Genomic DNA, 25,284 nt, shown 5'->3' on the forward strand with positions numbered 1-25,284 from the left:
AACACAATCTACTGTTCTGTGGGCATTTTTTGACAAAATCTGAAGCAAATGTTGCAATAAACTTCATCCATGGCTGGAACTGAACATATTGAAATTCACTGGATCTGGACATATAAGGAATGTGGGCGTGGTTAGCAAACAAAGCTCGTTGCTAAGGACGTCCAAAAGTTTACTTTTTCCGATTCATCTGAAACCGACGTTGATTTGTTCTTCATCTCCAGGCGACCCAAACATAAAATGGTTGCTATGGAGATAAAATCAATAGAAAAGCCGCCATTTTGAAAAGAGTGGATTTTCTATCAACTTAGAACATGTAGCTTTTACCAATATAATACTCTCAAACAACGTGTTTTTTTGGAGTCAGTTGATGATGCTGATTCCAATGCTAGTACTTTTAGCCATTTTAGCAACATCTTCAAATTTTCAACAATTCAGCCATTTTTTCAACAATTTCAGCTTTCATGCTTAAGTCCTACAAATTTTGACCTATTTCAGCCATTCTACTATTACAATGTTCAATTTTTTCAGCTTATTCCTGCTAGGACTTTTGCACCTTTAACTTTTCATGGTTCTTCCAGTACAGTTCAGCCATTTCTTCAGCTAATTCAGCTTTCATTCAGCAGTACAGCATTCAACCCTGCATTTTCTTCTGGAAATGCAGCTCCTTCTAGTGTTACATTTGTTTTCTTCTTATGCTATCTTCCGCCGTTTTTCGGCACTTAACTCCTCCTACAATTTTTAACCTATTTGAACCGTTCAACTTTTAAAATGTTCAGCTCTTTCATCTTATTACTGCTATGACTTTTGGTTTTTCAAATCCTTGTACTTTTTAAGATATTTTTAGGATATTTCAGGATTTTTTGCTTCATTGAAATACATTGAAAAAAATCCTTGCAAACCTTTGTTTCTTTCAACCAATATAACTTCAACATACTTGTAGCTAGAGACAACGTTCAAACATTAAAATGATCACAAGGCTTTGGACTATAAAATGCGTTTAGAAATCATTATGGGATGTCGACACAAACTACTGTTTGGTGGCCATTTTATGACAAAATCTGAAGCAAATATTGCAATAAACTTCATCCATGGCTGGAACTGAACATATTGAAATTCACTGGATCTGAACATATAAGGAATGTGGGCGTGGTTAGCAAACAAACTTCGTTGCTAAGGACGTCCAAAGGTTTACTTTTTCCGATTTGTCTGAAACTGACGTCAATCTGTTCGTCATTCCCAGGCGACCCAAACATAAAATGGTTGCTATGGAGATAAAATCAATAGAAAAGCCGCCATTTTGAAAAAAGTGGATTTTCTGTCAACTTAGAACATGTAGCTTTTACCAACATGACACTCTTAAACAATGTGGTTTTTTTGAGTCAGTTGATGATGCTGATGCTAGCACTTTTAGCCATATTAGCATCATCTTCAAATTTTCAACAGAACATCCATTTTTTCAACAATTTCAACTTTCATGCTTAACTCCGTCTACAAATTTTGACCGGTTTCGGTCATTCTTCTTTTACAATGTTCACCTTTGACTTTTAACCATTTTACTTTTAAAATGTTGAGCTCTTTCAGCTCAGTTCAGCCATTTCTTTTACAAATTAAGCTTTCTTTCAGCAATACAGCATTCAACCCTGCATTTTCTTCTGGAAATGCAGCTCCTTCTAGTTATTATTATAGTATCTTCCGCCGTTTTTTGGCGTTTAACTACTTCTACAATTTTTAACCTATTTTAACCATTCTACTTTTAAAATGTTCATCTCTTTCATCTTATTTCTGCTATGACTTTTGGTTTTTCAAATCCTTTTACTTTTTAAGATATTCCAGGTTTTCCGGGAATTTTTGCTCCATTGAAATACATGGAGAATTTTTCGTTCAGAAGTTCACAGTTAAACTCCTTCTACAATTTTTCACCTATTTTAACCGTTCGACTATGAAAATGTTCAGCTCTTTCATCTTATTCTAGCTATGACATTTTGGTCCTTCAAATCTTTGAACTTTTCCAGATATTCCCGGATATTCCCAGATTTTCCAATGTTTTTGCTCCATTGGCCACACCTTTGCTTCTTTAAACAATTGTAACTTTAACATTCTTTTGGCTACAGACACCGTTCAAATATTGAAATGTTCACAAGGTTTTGGACTTCAACATAAGGTTCAAAATTATTATGGGATGGCAACACCACCTACAGTTTGGCGGCCATTTTGTGCCAAAATGTGAGGCAATTTTAAACTTCTTCAAACTTTCACCTATTTTTACCATTCTACTATTACAATGTTCAACCCTTTCATCTTATTCCTTTCAGCTATGACTTTTGGTCCTTCAAATCCTTGAACTTTTCCAGATATTCCCGGATATTCCCAGATTTTCCAATCTTTTTGCTCCATTGGCCACACCTTTGCTTCTTTAAACAATTGTAACTTTAACATTCTTTTGGCTAGAGACACCGTTCAAATATTGAAATGTTCACAAGGTTTTGGACTTCAACATAAGGTTTAAAAATTATTATGGGATGGCAACACCACCTACAGTTTGGCGGCCATTTTGTGCCAAAATGTGAGGCAATTTTAAACTTCTACAAACTTTCACCTATTTTTACCATTCTGCTATTACAATGTTCAACCCTTTCATCTTATTCCTTTCAGCTATGACTTTTGGTCCTTCAAATCTTTGAACTTTTCCAGATATTCCCGGATATTCCCAGATTTTCCAATCTTTTTGCTCCATTGGCCACACCTTTGCTTCTTTAAACAATTGTAACTTTAACATTCTTTTGGCTAGAGACACCGTTCAAATATTGAAATGTTCACAAGGTTTTGGACTTCAACATAAGGCTCAAAATTATTATGGGATGGCAACACCACCTACAGTTTGGCGGCCATTTTGTGCCAAAATGTGAGGCAATTTTAAACTTCTTCAAACTTTCACCTATTTTTACCATTCTACTATTTCAATGTTCAACTCCTTCAGCTTATTCCTTTCAGCTATTACTTTTGGTCCTTTAAATCCTTGAACCTTTTAAGATATTCCAGGATTTTCCAAGATTTTCCCTCCATTTAAATACATTGAGAATCCTTGAAAACCTTTGGTTCTTTCAACCATTGTAACTTCAACATGCCTTTAGCTAGAGACACCGTTCAAAGGTTAAATTGATCACAAGGCTTTGGACTATAAAATAGGTTTAGAAATCATTATGGGATGTCGACACAACCTACTGTTTGGTGGCCATTTTTTGACCAAATCTGAAGCAAATATTGCTTATTGATTAAACTTCATCCATGGCTGGAACTGAACATATTGAAATTCACTGGATCTGTACGTATAAGGAATGTGGGCGTGGTTAGCAAACAAACTTCGTTGCTAAGGACGTCCAAAGGTTTACTTTTTACGATTTGTCTGAAACTGACGTCGATTGGTTCGTTATCCCCAGGCGACCCAAACATAAAATAGTTGCTATGGAGATAAAATCAATAGAAAAGCCGCTATTTTGAAAAAGGTGGATTTTCTATCAACTTAGAACATGTAGCTTTTACCAATATGATACTCTCAAACAACGTGTTTCTTTGAGTCAGTTGATGATGCTGATTCCAATGCTAGCACTTTATCCATTTTAGCAACATCTTCAAATTTTCAACAGTTCAACCATTTTTTCAACAATTTCAGCTTTAATGCTTAACTCCTTCTACAAATTTTGACCTATTTTAGCCATTCTACTGTTACAATGTTCAACTTTTTCAGCTTATTCCTGCTATTATTTTTTTCCCAAATCTTTGAACTTTTAAAGACATTCCAGGACTTTTGCTTCATTAAAATACATAGGACATTCTATCGCTTAACTTCTTTTACAGTTTTTTGCCCACTTTGACCTTTCTACTTTTAAAATTTTGAGCTCTTTCAGCTCATTTCAGCCATTTCTTTAGGAAATTCAGCTTTCATTCAGCAATACAGCATTCAACCCTGCATTTTCTTCTGGAAATGCAGCTCCTTCTAGTTTATTATTATCGTATCTTATAGTATCTTCCGCCGTTTTTTGGCGTTTAACTACTTCTACAATTTTTAACCTATTTTAACCATTCTACTATTAAAATGTTCATCTCTTTCATCTTATTTCTGCTATGACTTTTGGTTTTTCAAATCCTTTTACTTTTTAAGATATTCCAGGTTTTCCGGGAATTTTTGCTCCATTGAAATACATGGAGAATTTTTCGTTCAGAAGTTCACAGTTAAACTCCTTCTACAATTTTTCACCTATTTTAACCGTTCGACTATGAAAATGTTCAGCTCTTTCATCTTATTCAAGCTATGACATTTTGGTCCTTCAAATCCCTGAACTTTTCCAGATATTCCCGGATATTCCCAGATTTTCCAATCTTTTTGCTCCATTAGCCACACCTTTGCTTCTTTAAACAATTGTAACTTTAACATTCTTTTGGCTAGAGACACCGTTCAAATATTGAAATGTTCACAAGGTTTTGGACTTCAACATAAGGCTCAAAATTATTATGGGATGGCAACACCACCTACAGTTTGGCAGCCATTTTGTGCCAAAATGTGAGGCAATTTTAAACTTCTTCAAACTTTCACCTATTTTTACCATTCTACTATTACAATGTTCAACCTTTTCAGCTTATTCCTTTCAGCTATGACTTTTGGTCCTTCAAATCCTTGAACTTTTCCAGATATTCCCGGATATTCCCAGATTTTCCAATGTTTTTGCTCCATTGGCCACACCTTTGCTTCTTTAAACAATTGTAACTTTAACATTCTTTTGGCTAGAGACACCGTTCAAATATTGAAATGTTCACAAGGTTTTGGACTTCAACATAAGGCTCAAAATTATTATGGGATGGCAACACCACCTACAGTTTGGCGGCCATTTTGTGCCAAAATGTGAGGCAATTTTAAACTTCTTCAAACTTTCACGTATTTTAATCCTTCTACTATTACAATATTCAACCCTTTCAGCTTATTCCTTTCAGCTACGACTTTTTGTCTTTCAAATCTTTGAACTTTTCAAGATATTCCAAGATTTTCCAGGATTTTCCAAGATTTTTGCTTCATTTAAATACATGGAGAATCCTTGAAAACCTTTGTTGCTTTCAAGCATTATAACTTTAACAAGCTTTCAGCTAGAGGCACCGTTCAAACATTGAAATGCTCACAAGGCTTTGGACTTCAACATACGTTTTGAAATTATTATGGGATGGCAACACAACCTACTGTTTGGTGGGCATTTTTTGACAAAATCTGAAGCAAATGTTGCAATAAACTTCATCCATGGCTGGAACTGAACATATTGAAATTCACTGGATCTGGACATATAAGGAATGTGGGTGTGGTTAGCAAACAAAGCTCGTTGCTAAGGACGTCCAAAAGTTTACTTTTTCAGATTCATCTGAAACCGACGTTGATTTGTTCCTCATCTTCAGGCGACCCAAACATTAAATGGTTGCTATGGAGATAAAATTAATTGAAAAGCCGCCATTTTGACAAAAGTGGATTTTCTTTCAACCTATAACGTGTAGCTTTTACCAATATGATACTCTCAAATAATGTGTTTTTTGAGTCAGTTGGTGATGCTGATTCCAATTCTAGCACTTTTAGCCATTTTAGCATCATCTTCAAATTTTCAACAGTACATCCATTTTTTCCACAATTCCAGCTTTCATGCTTAACTCCGTCTACAAATTTTGACCTGTTTTGGTCATTCTACTTTTACAATGTTCACCTTTGACTTGTGGTCTTTTAACTTTTCAAAATATTTTAAGAATTTTCCAGGACAGTTCAGCCATTTTTTTTGAACAATTTCAGCTTTAATGCTTAACTCCTTCTACAAATTTTGACCTATTTTAGCCATTCTACTATTACTATGTTCACTTTTGACTTTTTTAACCATTTTACTTTGAAAATGTTGAGCTCTTTCAGCTCAGTTCATCCATTTCTTTTACAAATTAAGCTTTCTTTCATTAATACAGCATTCAACCCTGCATTTTCTTCTGGAAATGCAGCTCCTTCTAGTTATTATTATCGCATCTTATAGTATCTTCCGCCGTTTTTTGGCACTTAACTACTTGTACAATTTTTAACCTATTTTAACCATTCAACTTTTAAAATGTTCATCTCTTTGTGCTTATTTCTGCTATGACTTTTGGTTTTTCAAATCCTTTTACTTTTTAAGATATTCCAGGTTTTCCGGGAATTTTTGCTCCATTGAAATACATGGAGAATTTTTCGTTCAGAAGTTCACAGTTAAACTCCTTCTACAATTTTTCCACCTATTTTAACCGTTCGACTATGAAAATGTTCAGCTCTTTCATCTTATTCAAGCTATGACATTTTGGTCCTTCAAATCCCTGAACTTTTCCATTTATTCCCGGATATTCCTGAATTTTCCAATCTTTTTGCTCCATTGGCCACACCTTTGCTTCTTTAAACAATTGTAACTTTAACATTCTTTTGGCTAGAGACACCGTTCAAATATTGAAATGTTCACAAGGTTTTGGACTTCAACATAAGGTTCAAAATTATTATGGGATGGCAACACCACCTACAGTTTGGCGGCCATTTTGTGCCAAAATGTGAGGCAATTTTAAACTTCTTCAAACTTTCACCTATTTTTACCATTCTACTATTACAATGTTCAACCTTTTCATCTTATTCCTTTCAGCTATGACTTTTGGTCCTTCAAATCCTTGAACTTTTCCAGATATTCCTGGATATTCCCAGATTTTCCAATGTTTTTGCTCCATTGGCCACACCTTTTCTTCTTTAAACAATTGTAACTTTAACATTCTTTTGGCTACAGACACCGTTCAAATATTGAAATGTTCACAAGGTTTTGGACTTCAACATAAGGTTCAAAATTATTATGGGATGGCAACACCACCTACAGTTTGGTGGCCATTTTGTGCCAAAATGTGAGGCAATTTTAAACTTCTTCAAACTTTCACGTATTTTAATCCTTCTGCTATTACAATGTTCAACCTTTTCAGCTTATTCCTTTCAGCTACGACTTTTAGTCTTTCAAATCTTTGAACTTTTCAAGATATTCCAAGATTTTACAGGATTTTCCAAGATTTTTGCTTCATTTAAATACATGGAGAATCCTTGAAAACCTTTGTTGCTTTCAAGCATTATAACTTTAACATGCTTTCAGCTAGAGGCACCGTTCAAACATTGAAATGCTCACAAGGCTTTGGACTTCAACATACGTTTTGAAATTATTATGGGATGGCAACACAACCTACTGTTTGGTGGGCATTTTTTGACAAAATCTGAAGCAAATATTGCAATAAACTTCATCCATGGCTGGAACTGAACAGATTGAAATTCACTGGATCTGGACATATAAGGAATTTGGGCGTGGTTAGCCAACAAACTTCGTTGCTAAGGACGTCCAAAAGTTTAATTTTTCCGATTTGTCTGAAACTGACGTCGATTGGTTCGTCATCCCCAGGCGACCCAAACATAAGATAGTTGCTATGGAGATAAAATCAATAGAAAAGCCGCCATTTTGAAAAAAGTGGATTTTCTATCAACTTAGAACATGTAGCTTTTACCAATATGATACTCTCAAACAATGTGTTTCTTTGAGTCAGTTGATGATGCTGATTCCAATGCTAGCACTTTATCCATTTTAGCAACATCTTCAAATTTTCAACAGTTCAACCATTTTTTCAACAATTTCACCTTTAATGCTTAATTCCTTCTACAAATTTTGACCTATTTTAGCCATTCTACTGTTACAATGTTCAACTTTTTCAGCTTATTCCTGCTATTATTTTTTTCCCAAATCTTTGAACTTTTAAAGACATTCCAGGACTTTTGCTTCATTAAAATACATAGGACATCCTATCGCTTAACTTCTTTTACAGTTTTTTGCCCACTTTGACCTTTCTACTTTTAAAATTTTGAGCTCTTTCAGCTCTGTTCAGCCATTTCTTTAGGAAATTCAGCTTTCATTCAGCAATACAGCATTCAACCCTGCATTTTCTTCTGGAAATGCAGCTCCTTCTAGTTGGTTGAATGCTGTAAAGCATTCAACCCTTTGTTTTTCTGTTTCTCTTTCTTTATTATTATTATCGCATCTTATAGTATCTTCCGCCGTTTTTTGGCACTTAACTACTTCTACAATTTTTAACCTATTTTAACCATTCAACGTTTAAAATGTTCATCTCTTTGTGCTTATTTCTGCTATGACTTTTGGTTTTTCAAATCCTTTTACTTTTTAAGATATTCCAGGTTTTCCGGGAATTTTTGCTCCATTGAAATACATGGAGAATTTTTCGTTCAGAAGTTCACAGTTAAACTCCTTCTACAATTTTTCACCTATTTTAACCGTTCGACTATGAAAATGTTCAGTTCTTTCATCTTATTCAAGCTATGACATTTTGGTCCTTCAAATCCCTGAACTTTTCCATTTATTCCCGGATATTCCTGAATTTTCCAATCTTTTTGCTCCATTGGCCACACCTTTGCTTCTTTAAACAATTGTAACTTTAACATTCTTTTGGCTACAGACACCGTTCAAATATTGAAATGTTCACAAGGTTTTGGACTTCAACATAAGGTTCAAAATTATTATGGGATGGCAACACCACCTACAGTTTGGTGGCCATTTTGTGCCAAAATGTGAGGCAATTTTAAACTTCTTCAAACTTTCACGTATTTTAATCCTTCTACTATTACAATGTTCAACCTTTTCAGCTTATTCCTTTCAGCTACGACTTTTAGTCTTTCAAATCTTTGAACTTTTCAAGATATTCCAAGATTTTACAGGATTTTCCAAGATTTTTGCTTCATTTAAATACATGGAGAATCCTTGAAAACCTTTGTTGCTTTCAAGCATTATAACTTTAACATGCTTTCAGCTAGAGGCACCGTTCAAACATTGAAATGCTCACAAGGCTTTGGACTTCAACATACGTTTTGAAATTATTATGGGATGGCAACACAACCTACTGTTTGGTGGGCATTTTTTGACAAAATCTGAAGCAAATGTTGCAATAAACTTCATCCATGGCTGGAACTGAACATATTGAAATTCACTGGATCTGGACATATAAGGAATGTGGGCGTGGTTAGCAAACAAAGCTCGTTGCTAAGGACGTCCAAAAATTTACTTTTTCCGATTCATCTGAAACCGACGTTGATTTGTTCCTCATCTCCAGGCGACCCAAACATAAAATGGTTGCTATGGAGATAAAATCAATAGAAAAGCCGCCATTTTGAAAAGAGTGGATTTTCTATCAACTTAGAACATGTAGCTTTTACCAATATAATACTCTCAAACAACGTGTTTTTTGGAGTCAGTTGATGATGCTGATTCCAATGCTAGTACTTTTAGCCATTTTAGCAACATCTTCAAATTTTCAACAATTCAGCCATTTTTTCAACAATTTCAGCTTTCATGCTTAAGACCTACAAATTTTGACCTATTTCAGCCATTCTACTATTACAATGTTCAACTTTTTCAGCTTATTCCTGCTAAGACTTTTGCACCTTTAACTTTTCATGGTTCTTCCAGTACAGTTGAGCCATTTCTTCAGCTAATTCAGCTTTCATTCAGCAGTACAGCATTCAACCCTGCATTTTCTTCTGGAAATGCAGCTCCTTCTAGTTGGTTGAATGCTGTAAAGCATTCAACCCTTTGTTTTCCTGTTTCTCTTTATTTATTGGTTGAATGCTGTAAAGCATTCAACCCTTTGTTTTCCTGTTTCTCTTTATTGGTTGAATGCTGTTAAGCATTCAACCCTTTGTTTTCCTGTTTCTCTTTATTTATTATTCTTTACGCCTATCTTCCGCCGTTTTTCGCCGCTTAACTCCTTCTACAATTTTTAACCGATTGTAACCATTCAACTTTTAAAATGTTCAGCTCTTTCTGCTTATTTGTGCTATGACTTTTGGTTTTTCAAATCCTTTTACTTTTTAAGATATTCCCGGTTTTCCGGGAATTTTTGCTCCATTGAAATACATGGAGAATTTTTCGTGCAGAAGTTCACAGTTAAACTCCTTCTACAATTTTTCACCTATTTTAACCGTTCGACTATGGAAATGTTCAGCTCTTTCATCCTATTCTAGCTATGACATTTTGTTCTTCAAATCCTTGGACTTTTCCAGATATTCCCGGATATTCCCGGATTTTCCAATTATTTTGCTCCATTGACCACACCTTTGCTTTTTTAAACAATTGTAACTTTAACATTCTTTTGGCTAGAGACACCGTTCAAATATTGAAATATTCACAAGGCTTTGGACTTCAACATAAGGCTCAAAATTATTATGGGATGGCAACACCACCTACAGTTTGGCGGCCATTTTGTGCCAAAATGTGAGGCAATTTTAAACTTCTTCAAACTTTCACCTATTTTTACCATTCTACTATTACAATGTTCAACCCTTTCAGCTTATTCCATTCAGCTACGACTTTTAGTCTTTCAAATCTTTGAACTTTTCAAGATATTCCAAGATTTTCCAGGATTTTCCAAGATTTTTGCTTCATTTAAATACATGGAGAATCCTTGAAAACCTTTGTTGCTTTCAAGCATTATAACTTTAACATGCTTTCAGCTAGAGGCACCGTTCAAACATTGAAATGCTCACAAGGCTTTGGACTTCAACATACGTTTTGAAATTATTATGGGATGGCAACACTACCTACTGTTTGGTGGGCATTTTTTGACAAAATCTGAAGAAAATATTGCAATAAACTTCATCCATGGCTGGAACTGAACATATTGAAATTCACTGGATCTGGACATATAAGGAATGTGGGCGTGGTTAGCAAACAAAGTTCGTTGCTAAGGACGTCCAAAAGTTTACTTTTTCCGATTCATCTGAAACCGACGTTGATTTGTTCCTCATCTCCAGGCGACCCAAACATAAAATGGTTGCTATGGAGATAAAATCAATAGAAAAGCTGCCATTTTGAAAAGACTGGATTTTCTATCAACTTAGAACATGTAGCTTTGACCAATATGATACTCTCAAACAATGTGTTTTTTGGAGTCAGTTGATGATGCTGATTCCAATGCTAGCACTTTTGGCCATTTTAGCAACATCTTCAAATTTTCAAAAGTTCAGCCATTTTTTCAACAATTTCAGCTTTCATGCTTAACTCCTTCTACAAACTTTGACCTATTTTAGCCATTCTACTATTACAATGTTCAACTTTTTTAGCTTATTCCTGCTATGACTTTTTTTCTCAAATCTTTGAACTTTTAAATATATTCGAGGATTTTTGCTTCATTTAAATACATGGGAAATCTTATAGCTTAACTTCTTATACAGTTTTTTACCCACTTTGACCATTCTACGTTTAAAATGTTGAGCTCTTCCAGCTCTGTTCAGCCATTTCTTTAGCAAATTCAGCTTTCATTCAGCAATACAGCATTCAACCCTGCATTTTCTTCTGGAAATGCAGCCCCTTCTAGTTTATTATTATTATTATTATTATAGTATCTTCCGCCGTTTTTTGGCGTTTAACTACTTCTACAATTTTTAACCTATTTTAACCATTCTACTTTTAAAATGTTCATCTCTTTCATCTTATTTCTGCTATGACTTTTGGTTTTTCAAATCCTTTTACTTTTTAAGATATTCCAGGTTTTCCGGGAATTTTTGCTCCATTGAAATACATGGAGAATTTTTCGTTCAGAAGTTCACAGTTAAACTCCTTCTACAATTTTTCACCTATTTTAACCGTTCGACTATGAAAATGTTCAGCTCTTTCATCTTATTCTAGCTATGACATTTTGGTCCTTCAAATCTTTGAACTTTTCCAGATATTCCCGGATATTCCCAGATTTTCCAATGTTTTTGCTCCATTGGCCACACCTTTGCTTCTTTAAACAATTGTAACTTTAACATTCTTTTGGCTAGAGACACCGTTCAAATATTGAAATGTTCACAAGGTTTTGGACTTCAACATAAGGTTTAAAAATTATTATGGGATGGCAACACCACCTACAGTTTGGCGGCCATTTTGTGCCAAAATGTAAGGCAATTTTAAACTTCTTCAAACTTTCACCTATTTTTACCATTCTTCTATTACAATGTTCAACCCTTTCATCTTATTCCTTTCAGCTATGACTTTTGGTCCTTCAAATCTTTGAACTTTTCCAGATATTCCCGGATATTCCCAGATTTTCCAATCTTTTTGCTCCATTGGCCACACCTTTGCTTCTTTAAACAATTGTAACTTTAACATTCTTTTGGCTAGAGACACCGTTCAAATATTGAAATGTTCACAAGGTTTTGGACTTCAACATAAGGCTCAAAATTATTATGGGATGGCAACACCACCTACAGTTTGGCGGCCATTTTGTGCCAAAATGTGAGGCAATTTTAAACTTCTTCAAACTTTCACCTATTTTTACCATTCTACTATTACAATGTTCAACCCTTTCAGCTTATTCCTTTCAGGTATGACTTTTGGTCCTTCAAAATTTTGAACTTTTCCAGATAGTCCCGGATATTCCCAGATTTTCCAATCTTTTTGCTCCATTGGCCACATCTTTGCTTCTTTAAACAATTGTAACTTTAACATTCTTTTGGCTAGAGACACCGTTCAAATATTGAAATGTTCACAAGGTTTTGGACTTCAACATAAAGTTCAAAATTATTATGGGATGGCAACACCACCTACAGTTTGGCGGCCATTTTGTGCCAAAATGTGAGGCAATTTTAAACTTCTTCAAACTTTCACGTATTTTAATCCTTCTACTATTACAATGTTCAACCCTTTCAGCTTATTCCTTTCAGCTACGACTTTTAGTCTTTCAAATCTTTGAACTTTTCAAGATATTCCAAGATTTTCCAGGATTTTCCAAGATTTTTGCTTCATTTAAATACATGGAGAATCCTTGAAAACCTTTGTTGCTTTCAAGCATTATAACTTTAACAAGCTTTCAGCTAGAGGCACCGTTCAAACATTGAAATGCTCACAAGGCTTTGGACTTCAACATACGTTTTGAAATTATTATGGGATGGCAACACAACCTACTGTTTGGTGGGCATTTTTTGACAAAATCTGAAGCAAATGTTGCAATAAACTTCATCCATGGCTGGAACTGAACATATTGAAATTCACTGGATCTGGACATATAAGGAATGTGGGCGTGGTTAGCAAACAAAGCTCGTTGCTAAGGACGTCCAAAAGTTTACTTTTTCCGATTCATCTGAAACCGACGTTGATTTGTTCCTCATCTCCAGGCGACCGAAACATAAAATGGTTGCTATGGAGATAAAATCAATAGAAAAGCCGCCATTTTGAAAAGAGTGGACTTTCTATCAACTTAGAACATGTAGCTTTTACCAATATAATACTCTCAAACAACGTGTTTTTTGGAGTCAGTTGATGATGCTGATTCCAATGCTAGTACTTTTAGCCATTTTAGCAACATCTTCAAATTTTCAACAATTCAGCCATTTTTTCAACAATTTCAGCTTTCATGCTTAAGTCCTACAAATTTTGACCTATTTCAGCCATTCTACTTTTACAATGTTCAACTTTTTCAGCTTATTCCTGCTAGGACTTTTGCACCTTTAACTTTTCATGGTTCTTCCAGTACAGTTCAGTCATTTCTTCAGCTAATTCAGCTTTCATTCAGCAGTACAGCATTCAACCCTGCATTTTCTTCTGGAAATGCAGCTCCTTCTAGTTTTTATAGTATCTTCCGCCGTTTTTTGGCGTTTAACTACTTCTACAATTTTTAACCTATTTTAACCATTCTACTATTAAAATGTTCATCTCTTTCATCTTATTTCTGCTATGACTTTTGGTTTTTCAAATCCTTTTACTTTTTAAGATATTCCAGGTTTTCCGGGAATTTTTGCTCCATTGAAATACATGGAGAATTTTTCATTCAGAAGTTCACAGTTAAACTCCTTCTACAATTTTTCACCTATTTTAACCGTTCGACTATGAAAATGTTCAGCTCTTTCATATTATTCTAGCTATGACATTTTGGTCCTTCAAATCCCTGAACTTTTCCATTTATTCCCGGATATTCCTGGATTTTCCAATCTTTTTGCTCCATTGGCCACACCTTTGCTTCTTTAAACAATTGTAACTTTAACATTCTTTTGGCTAGAGACACCGTTCAAATATTGAAATGTTCACAAGGTTTTGGACTTCAACATAAGGCTCAAAATTATTATGGGATGGCAACACCACCTACAGTTTGGCGGCCATTTTGTGCCAAAATGTGAGGCAATTTTAAACTTCTTCAAACTTTCACCTATTTTTACCATTCTACTATTACAATGTTCAACCTTTTCAGCTTATTCCTTTCAGCTATGACTTTTGGTCCTTCAAATCCTTGAACTTTTCCAGATATTCCCGGATATTCCCAGATTTTCCAATCTTTTTGCTCCATTGGCCACACCTTTGCTTCTTTAAACAATTGTAACTTTAACATTCTTTTGGCTAGAGACACCGTTCAAATATTGAAATGTTCACAAGGTTTTGGACTTTAACATAAGGTTCAAAATTATTATGGGATGGCAACACCACCTACAGTTTGGCGGCCATTTTGTGCCAAAATGTGAGGCAATTTTAAACTTCTTCAAACTTTCACGTATTTTAATCCTTCTACTATTACAATGTTCAACCCTTTCAGCTTATTCCTTTCAGCTACGACTTTTAGTCTTTCAAATCTTTGAACTTTTCAAGATATTCCAAGATTTTCCAGGATTTTCCAAGATTTTTGCTTCATTTAAATACATGGAGAATCCTTGAAAACCTTTGTTGCTTTCAAGCATTATAACTTTAACATGCTTTCAGCTAGAGGCACCGTTCAAACATTGAAATGCTCACAAGGCTTTGGACTTCAACATACGTTGTGAAATTATTATGGGATGGCAACACAACCTACTGTTTGGTGGGCATTTTTTGACAAAATCTGAAGCAAATATTGCAATAAACTTCATCCATGGCTGGAACTGAACATATTGAAATTCACTGGATCTGGACATATAAGGAATGTGGGCGTGGTTAGCAAACAAAGCTCGTTGCTAAGGACGTCCAAAAGTTTACTTTTTCCGATTCATCTGAAACCGACGTTGATTTGTTCCTCATCTCCAGGCGACCCAAACATAAAATGGTTGCTATGGAGATAAAATCAATGGAAAAGCCGCCATTTTGAAAAAAAGTGGATTTTCTGTCAACTTATAACATGTAGCTTTTACCAATATAATACTCTCAAATAACGTGTTTTTTGGAGTCAGTTGATGATGCTGATTCCAATGCTAGTACTTTTAGCCATTTTAGCAACATCTTCAAATTTTCAACAATTCAGCCATTTTTTCAACAATTTCAGCTTTCATGCTTAAGTCCTACAAATTTTGACCTATTTCAGCCATTCTACTATTACAATGTTCAACTTTTTCAGCTTATTCCTGCTAGGACTTTTGCACCTTTAACTTTTCATGGTTCTTCCAGTACAGTTCATCCATTTCTTCAGCTAATTCAGCTTTCATTCAGCAGTACAGCATTCAACCCTGCATTTTCTTCTGGAAATGCAGCTCCTTCTAGTGTTACATTTGTTTTCCTCTTATGCTATCTTCCGCCGTTTTTCGGCACTTAACTCCTTCTACAATTTTTAACCGATTTTTACCGTTCAACTTTTAAAATGTTCATCTCTTTCATCTTATTTCTGCTATGACTTTTGGTTTTTCAAATCCTTTTACTTTTTAAGATATTCCAGGTTTTCCGGGAATTTTTGCTCCATTGAAATACATGGAGAATTTTTCGTTCAGAAGTTCACAGTTAAACTCCTTCTACAATTTTTCACCTATTTTAACCGTTCGACTATGAAAATGTTCAGCTCTTTCATCTTATTCTAGCTATGACATTTTGGTCCTTCAAATCCCTGAACTTTTCCATTTATTCCCGGATATTCCTGGATTTTCCAATCTTTTTGCTCCATTGGCCACACCTTTGCTTCTTTAAACAATTGTAACTTTAACATTCTTTTTGCTGTAAAGCATTCAACCCTTTGTTTTTCTGTTTCTCTTTATTGGTTGAATGCTGTAAAGCATTCAACCCTTTGTTTTTCTGTTTCTCTTTCTTTATTGGTTGAATGCTGTAAAGCATTCAACCCTTTGTTTTCCTGTTTCTCTTTATTTCTTTATTATTATTTACACTATCTTCCGCCGTTTTTTGACACTTAACTACTTCTACAATTTTTAACCTATTTTAACCATTCAACTTTTAAAATGTTCAGCTCCTTCAGCTTATTCCAGCTATGACTTTTGGTTTTTCAAATCCTTGTACTTTTTAAGATATTCCAGTTTTTCCGGGAATTTTTGCCCTATTAAAATGCATTGGGAAGTTATGATGCACGAGGCGCTCGGTTCGACACCCGGTTCGGACGCTTCAAAATTTTTTACCATTTTACTTTTAAAATGTTCAACTCTTTCAACTTATTACAGTTATTACTTTTGGTCATTCAAATCATTGAACTTTTTAAGATATTCCAGGATTTTCCAGAATTTTTGGCTCCATTAAAATACATAGAGAATCCTTGTGCTTAACTTCTTTTACAGGTTTTTACTTACTTTAACCATTGTATGAAACAGTTCAGCTCATTCTTTTCCTTCAAATCTTCAAATTTTCATTAATTCAGCCATTTTTTCAATAATTTCAGGCCTTGTTTAACTCCTTTTACAATTTTTTTACCTCCAATATTTTTTTTTTACCACCACTTTTGGTCCTTCAAATCCTGCGACTTTTCAAAAGTGAAGGCTCATGGGAGTGTTGATTCCCAAACCATGAGTTAGGTGGCTGTTACGAGAAGTGACTATCATGTTTTTGCACCACATAGGTTAGTGGTTTAATGAAAATATAATGCTGTATCATTCAGCTAGCTAGCTAACTGATGATCAATATATCTCTCTATTATACATGGATGTGTTTGCAAAAAGTAATGGCACATGCATAGTTGAGAGAATTGATCTTGAAGCTCTGCATATGCCAGAATATCTCCTGCTGCAGGAAGTGGCTACACTTTTACTGTCAAATGATTAGTGCTTTGGATTACAACATCAAGGTTTGATGTCATTGTGGGATGGAGACTGTTTGGCAGCCATTTTGTGTTTTTCAAATTTGAAACCTCTGTTTCTTTCAACCAATATAACTTCCACATACTTGTAGCTAGAGACACCGTTCAAACATTAAAATGATCACAAGGCTTTGGACTATTAAATACGTTTAGAAATCATTATGGGATGTCGACACAACCTACTGTTGGTGGCCTTTTTATGACAAAATCTGAAGCAAATATTGCAATAAACTTCATCCATGGCTGGAACTGAACATATTGAAATTCACTGGATCTGGACATATAAGGAATGTGGGCGTGGTTAGCCAACAAACTTCGTTGCTAAGGACGTCCAAAGGTTTACTTTTTCCAATTTGTCTGAAACTGACGTCGATTTGTTCGTCATCCCATGCCGACCCAAACGTAAAATGGTTGCTATGGAGATAAAATTAATAGAAAAGCCGCCATTTTGAAAAAAGTGGATTTTAAGTCAACTTAGAACATGTAGCTTTTACCAATATGATACTCTTAAACAATGTAGTTTTTTGAGTCAGTTGATGATGCTGATGCTAGCACTTTCAGCCATTTTAGCATCATCTTCAAATTTTCAACAGTACATCCATTTTTTCAACAATTTCAGCTTTCATGCTTAACTCCGTCTACAAATTTTGACCTGTTTTGGTCATTCTACTTTTACAATGTTCACCTTTGACTTGTGGTCCTTTAACTTTTCAAAATATTTCAGGATTTTGCAGGCAGTTCAGCCATTTTTTTTGAACAATTTCAGCTTTCATGCTTAACTCCTTCTACAATGTTTGACCTATTTTAGACATTCTACTTTTACAATGTTCAGCTTTTTCATCATATTTCTGCTTTCATTCAGCAATACAGCATTCAACCCTGCATTTTCTTCTGGAAATGCAGCTCCTTCTAGTTATTATTATCGCATCTTATAGTATCTTCCGCCGTTTTTTGGCACTTAACTACTTCTACAATTTTTAACCTATTTTAACCATTCAACTTTTAAAATGTTCATCTCTTTGTGCTTATTTCTGCTATGACTTTTGGTTTTTCAAATCCTTTTACTTTTTAAGATATTCCAGGTTTTCCGGGAATTTTTGCTCCATTGAAATACATGGAGAATTTTTCGTTCAGAAGTTCACAGTTAAACTCCTTCTACAATTTTTCACCTATTTTAACCGTTCGACTATGAAAATGTTCAGTTCTTTCATCTTATTCAAGCTATGACATTTTGGTCCTTCAAATCCCTGAACTTTTCCATTTATTCCCGGATATTCCTGAATTTTCCAATCTTTTTGCTCCATTGGCCACACCTTTGCTTCTTTAAACAATTGTAACTTTAACATTCTTTTGGCTAGAGACACCGTTCAAATATTGAAATGTTCACAAGGTTTTGGACTTCAACATAAGGTTCAAAATTATTATGGGATGGCAACACCACCTACAGTTTGGCGGCCATTTTGTGCCAAAATGTGAGGCAATTTTAAACTTCTTCAAACTTTCACCTATTTTTACCATTTCTACTATTACAATGTTCAACCTTTTCATCTTATTCCTTTCAGCTATGACTTTTGGTCCTTCAAATCCTTGAACTTTTCCAGATATTCCTGGATATTCCCAGATTTTCCAATGTTTTTGCTCCATTGGCCACACCTTTTCTTCTTTAAACAATTGTAACTTTAACATTCTTTTGGCTACAGACACCGTTCAAATATTGAAATGTTCACAAGGTTTTGGACTTCAACATAATGTTCAAAATTATTATGGGATGGCAACACCACCTACAGTTTGGCGGCCATTTTGTGCCAAAATGTGAGGCAATTTTAAACTTCTTCAAACTTTCACGTATTTTAATCCTTCTACTATTACAATGTTCAACCCTTTCAGCTTATTCCTTTCAGCTACAACTTTTAGTCTTTCAAATCTTTGAACTTTTCAAGATATTCCAAGATTTTACAGGATTTTACAAGATTTTTGCTTCATTTAAATACATGGAGAATCCTTGAAAACCTTTGTTGCTTTCAAGCATTATAACTTTAACATGCTTTCAGCTAGAGGCACCGTTCAAACATTGAAATGCTCACAAGGCTTTGGACTTCAACATACGTTTTGAAATTATTATGGGATGGCAACACAACCTACTGTTTGGTGGGCATTTTTTGACAAAATCTGAAGCAAATGTTGCAATAAACTTCATCCATGGCTGGAACTGAACATATTGAAATTCACTGGATCTGGACATATAAGGAATGTGGGCGTGGTTAGCAAACAAAGGTCGTTGCTAAGGACGTCCAAAAGTTTACTTTTTCCGATTCATCTGAAACCGACGTTGATTTGTTCCTCATCTCCAGGCGACCCAAACATAAAATGGTTGCTATGGAGATAAAATCAATAGAAAAGCCGCCATTTTGAAAAGAGTGGATTTTCTATCAACTTAGAACATGTAGCTTTTACCAATATAATATTCTCAAACAACGTGTTTTTTGGAGTCAGTTGATGATGCTGATTCCAATGCTAGTACTTTTAGCCATTTTAGCAACATCTTCAAATTTTCAACAATTCAGCCATTTTTTCAACAATTTCAGCTTTCATGCTTAAGTCCTACAAATTTTGACCTATTTCAGCCATTCTACTATTACAATCTTCAACTTTTTCAGCTTATTCCTGCTAGGACTTTTGCACCTTTAACTTTTCATGGTTCTTCCAGTACAGTTCAGCCATTTCTTCAGCAAATTCAGCTTTCATTCAGCAGTACAGCATTCAACCCTGCATTTTCTTCTGGAAATGCAGCTCCTTCTAGTTTATTATTATTATTATTATTATAGTATCTTCCGCCGTTTTTTGGCGTTTAACTACTTCTACAATTTTTAACCTATTTTAACCATTCTACTTTTAAAATGTTCATCTCTTTCATCTTATTTCTGCTATGACTTTTGGTTTTTCAAATCCTTTTACTTTTTAAGATATTCCAGGTTTTCCGGGAATTTTTGCTCCATTGAAATACATGGAGAATTTTTCGTTCAGAAGTTCACAGTTAAACTCCTTCTACAATTTTTCACCTATTTTAACCGTTCGACTATGAAAATGTTCAGCTCTTTCATCTTATTCTAGCTATGACATTTTGGTCCTTCAAATCTTTGAACTTTTCCAGATATTCCCGGATATTCCCAGATTTTCCAATCTTTTTGCTCCATTGGCCACACCTTTGCTTCTTTAAACAATTGTAACTTTAACATTCTTTTGGCTAGAGACACCGTTCAAATATTGAAATGTTCACAAGGTTTTGGACTTCAACATAAGGTTTAAAAATTATTATGGGATGGCAACACCACCTACAGTTTGGCGGCCATTTTGTGCCAAAATGTGAGGCAATTTTAAACTTCTTCAAACTTTCACCTATTTTTACCATTCTACTATTACAATGTTCAACCCTTTCATCTTATTCCTTTCAGCTATGACTTTTGGTCCTTCAAATCTTTGAACTTTTCCAGATATTCCCGGATATTCCCAGATTTTCCAATCTTTTTGCTCCATTGGCCACACCTTTGCTTCTTTAAACAATTGTAACTTTAACATTCTTTTGGCTAGAGACACCGTTCAAATATTGAAATGTTCACAAGGTTTTGGACTTCAACATAAGGCTCAAAATTATTATGGGATGGCAACACCACCTACAGTTTGGCGGCCATTTTGTGCCAAAATGTGAGGCAATTTTAAACTTCTTCAAACTTTCACCTATTTTTACCATTCTACTATTACAATGTTCAACCCTTTCAGCTTATTCCTTTCAGCTATGACTTTTGGTCCTTCAAAATTTTGAACTTTTCCAGATAGTCCCGGATATTCCCAGATTTTCCAATCTTTTTGCTCCATTGGCCACATCTTTGCTTCTTTAAACAATTGTAACTTTAACATTCTTTTGGCTAGAGACACCGTTCAAATATTGAAATGTTCACAAGGTTTTGGACTTCAACATAAAGTTCAAAATTATTATGGGATGGCAACACCACCTACAGTTTGGCGGCCATTTTGTGCCAAAATGTGAGGCAATTTTAAACTTCTTCAAACTTTCACGTATTTTAATCCTTCTACTATTACAATGTTCAACCCTTTCAGCTTATTCCTTTCAGCTACGACTTTTAGTCTTTCAAATCTTTGAACTTTTCAAGATATTCCAAGATTTTCCAGGATTTTCCAAGATTTTTGCTTCATTTAAATACATGGAAAATCCTTGAAAACCTTTGTTGCTTTCAAGCATTATAACTTTAACAAGCTTTCAGCTAGAGGCACCGTTCAAACATTGAAATGCTCACAAGGCTTTGGACTTCAACATACGTTTTGAAATTATTATGGGATGGCAACACAACCTACTGTTTGGTGGGCATTTTTTGACAAAATCTGAAGCAAATGTTGCAATAAACTTCATCCATGGCTGGAACTGAACATATTGAAATTCACTGGATCTGGACATATAAGGAATGTGGGCGTGGTTAGCAAACAAAGCTCGTTGCTAAGGACGTCCAAAAGTTTACTTTTTCCGATTCATCTGAAACCGACGTTGATTTGTTCCTCATCTCCAGGCGACCGAAACATAAAATGGTTGCTATGGAGATAAAATCAATAGAAAAGCCGCCATTTTGAAAAGAGTGGATTTTCTATCAACTTAGAACATGTAGCTTTTACCAATATAATACTCTCAAACAACGTGTTTTTTGGAGTCAGTTGATGATGCTGATTCCAATGCTAGTACTTTTAGCCATTTTAGCAACATCTTCAAATTTTCAACAATTCAGCCATTTTTTCAACAATTTCAGCTTTCATGCTTAAGTCCTACAAATTTTGACCTATTTCAGCCATTCTACTTTTACAATGTTCAACTTTTTCAGCTTATTCCTGCTAGGACTTTTGCACCTTTAACTTTTCATGGTTCTTCCAGTACAGTTCAGTCATTTCTTCAGCTAATTCAGCTTTCATTCAGCAGTACAGCATTCAACCCTGCATTTTCTTCTGGAAATGCAGCTCCTTCTAGTTGGTTGAATGCTGTAAAGCATTCAACCCTTTGTTTTCCTGTTTCTCTTTATTTATTATTATTATTATTATTATAGTATCTTCCGCCGTTTTTTGGCGTTTAACTACTTCTACAATTTTTAACCTATTTTAACCATTCTACTTTTAAAATGTTCATCTCTTTCATCTTATTTCTGCTATGACTTTTGGTTTTTCAAATCCTTTTACTTTTTAAGATATTCCAGGTTTTCCGGGAATTTTTGCTCCATTGAAATACATGGAGAATTTTTCGTTCAGAAGTTCACAGTTAAACTCCTTCTACAATTTTTCACCTATTTTAACCGTTCGACTATGAAAATGTTCAGCTCTTTCATCTTATTCTAGCTATGACATTTTGGTCCTTCAAATCTTTGAACTTTTCCAGATATTCCCGGATATTCCCAGATTTTCCAATCTTTTTGCTCCATTGGCCACACTTTTGCTTCTTTAAACAATTGTAACTTTAACATTCTTTTGGCTAAAGACACCGTTCAAATATTGAAATGTTCACAAGGTTTTGGACTTCAACATAAGGTTCAAAATTATTATGGGATGGCAACACCACCTACAGTTTGGCGGCCATTTTGTGCCAAAATGTGAGGCAATTTTAAACTTCTTCAAACTTTCACCTATTTTTACCATTCTACTATTACAATGTTCAACCCTTTCATCTTATTCCTTTCAACTATGACTTTTGGTCCTTCAAATCTTTGAACTTTTCCAGATATTCCCGGATATTCCCAGATTTTCCAATCTTTTTGCTCCATTGGCCACACCTTTGCTTCTTTAAACAATTGTAACTTTAACATTCTTTTGGCTAGAGACACCGTTCAAATATTGAAATGTTCACAAGGTTTTGGACTTCAACATAAGGCTCAAAATTATTATGGGATGGCAACACCACCTACAGTTTGGCGGCCATTTTGTGCCAAAATGTGAGGCAATTTTAAACTTCTTCAAACTTTCACCTATTTTTACCATTCTACTATTACAATGTTCAACCCTTTCAGCTTATTCCTTTCAGCTATGACTTTTGGTCCTTCAAAATTTTGAACTTTTCCAGATAGTCCCGGATATTCCCAGATTTTCCAATCTTTTTGCTCCATTGGCCACATCTTTGCTTCTTTAAACAATTGTAACTTTAACATTCTTTTGGCTAGAGACACCGTTCAAATATTGAAATGTTCACAAGGTTTTGGACTTCAACATAAAGTTCAAAATTATTATGGGATGGCAACACCACCTACAGTTTGGCGGCCATTTTGTGCCAAAATGTGAGGCAATTTTAAACTTCTTCAAACTTTCACGTATTTTAATCCTTCTACTATTACAATGTTCAACCCTTTCAGCTTATTCCTTTCAGCTACGACTTTTAGTCTTTCAAATCTTTGAACTTTTCAAGATATTCCAAGATTTTCCAGGATTTTCCAAGATTTTTGCTTCATTTAAATACATGGAAAATCCTTGAAAACCTTTGTTGCTTTCAAGCATTATAACTTTAACAAGCTTTCAGCTAGAGGCACCGTTCAAACATTGAAATGCTCACAAGGCTTTGGACTTCAACATACGTTTTGAAATTATTATGGGATGGCAACACAACCTACTGTTTGGTGGGCATTTTTTGACAAAATCTGAAGCAAATGTTGCAATAAACTTCATCCATGGCTGGAACTGAACATATTGAAATTCACTGGATCTGGACATATAAGGAATGTGGGCGTGGTTAGCAAACAAAGCTCGTTGCTAAGGACGTCCAAAAGTTTACTTTTTCCGATTCATCTGAAACCGACGTTGATTTGTTCCTCATCTCCAGGCGACCGAAACATAAAATGGTTGCTATGGAGATAAAATCAATAGAAAAGCCGCCATTTTGAAAAGAGTGGATTTTCTATCAACTTAGAACATGTAGCTTTTACCAATATAATACTCTCAAACAACGTGTTTTTTGGAGTCAGTTGATGATGCTGATTCCAATGCTAGTACTTTTAGCCATTTTAGCAACATCTTCAAATTTTCAACAATTCAGCCATTTTTTCAACAATTTCAGCTTTCATGCTTAAGTCCTACAAATTTTGACCTATTTCAGCCATTCTACTTTTACAATGTTCAACTTTTTCAGCTTATTCCTGCTAGGACTTTTGCACCTTTAACTTTTCATGGTTCTTCCAGTACAGTTCAGTCATTTCTTCAGCTAATTCAGCTTTCATTCAGCAGTACAGCATTCAACCCTGCATTTTCTTCTGGAAATGCAGCTCCTTCTAGTTGGTTGAATGCTGTAAAGCATTCAACCCTTTGTTTTCCTGTTTCTCTTTATTTATTATTATTATTATTATTATAGTATCTTCCGCCGTTTTTTGGCGTTTAACTACTTCTACAATTTTTAACCTATTTTAACCATTCTACTTTTAAAATGTTCATCTCTTTCATCTTATTTCTGCTATGACTTTTGGTTTTTCAAATCCTTTTACTTTTTAAGATATTCCAGGTTTTCCGGGAATTTTTGCTCCATTGAAATACATGGAGAATTTTTCGTTCAGAAGTTCACAGTTAAACTCCTTCTACAATTTTTCACCTATTTTAACCGTTCGACTATGAAAATGTTCAGCTCTTTCATCTTATTCTAGCTATGACATTTTGGTCCTTCAAATCTTTGAACTTTTCCAGATATTCCCGGATATTCCCAGATTTTCCAATCTTTTTGCTCCATTGGCCACACTTTTGCTTCTTTAAACAATTGTAACTTTAACATTCTTTTGGCTAAAGACACCGTTCAAATATTGAAATGTTCACAAGGTTTTGGACTTCAACATAAGGTTCAAAATTATTATGGGATGGCAACACCACCTACAGTTTGGCGGCCATTTTGTGCCAAAATGTGAGGCAATTTTAAACTTCTTCAAACTTTCACCTATTTTTACCATTCTACTATTACAATGTTCAACCCTTTCATCTTATTCCTTTCAACTATGACTTTTGGTCCTTCAAATCTTTGAACTTTTCCAGATATTCCCGGATATTCCCAGATTTTCCAATCTTTTTGCTCCATTGGCCACACCTTTGCTTCTTTAAACAATTGTAACTTTAACATTCTTTTGGCTAGAGACACCGTTCAAATATTGAAATGTTCACAAGGTTTTGGACTTCAACATAAGGCTCAAAATTATTATG

The sequence above is a fragment of the Oryzias latipes genome, chromosome 6 (assembly GCF_053564925.1).
Source record: "Oryzias latipes strain Hd-rR chromosome 6, Olatipes_Hd-rR_3.1".
NCBI lineage: Eukaryota > Metazoa > Chordata > Actinopteri > Beloniformes > Adrianichthyidae > Oryzias > Oryzias latipes.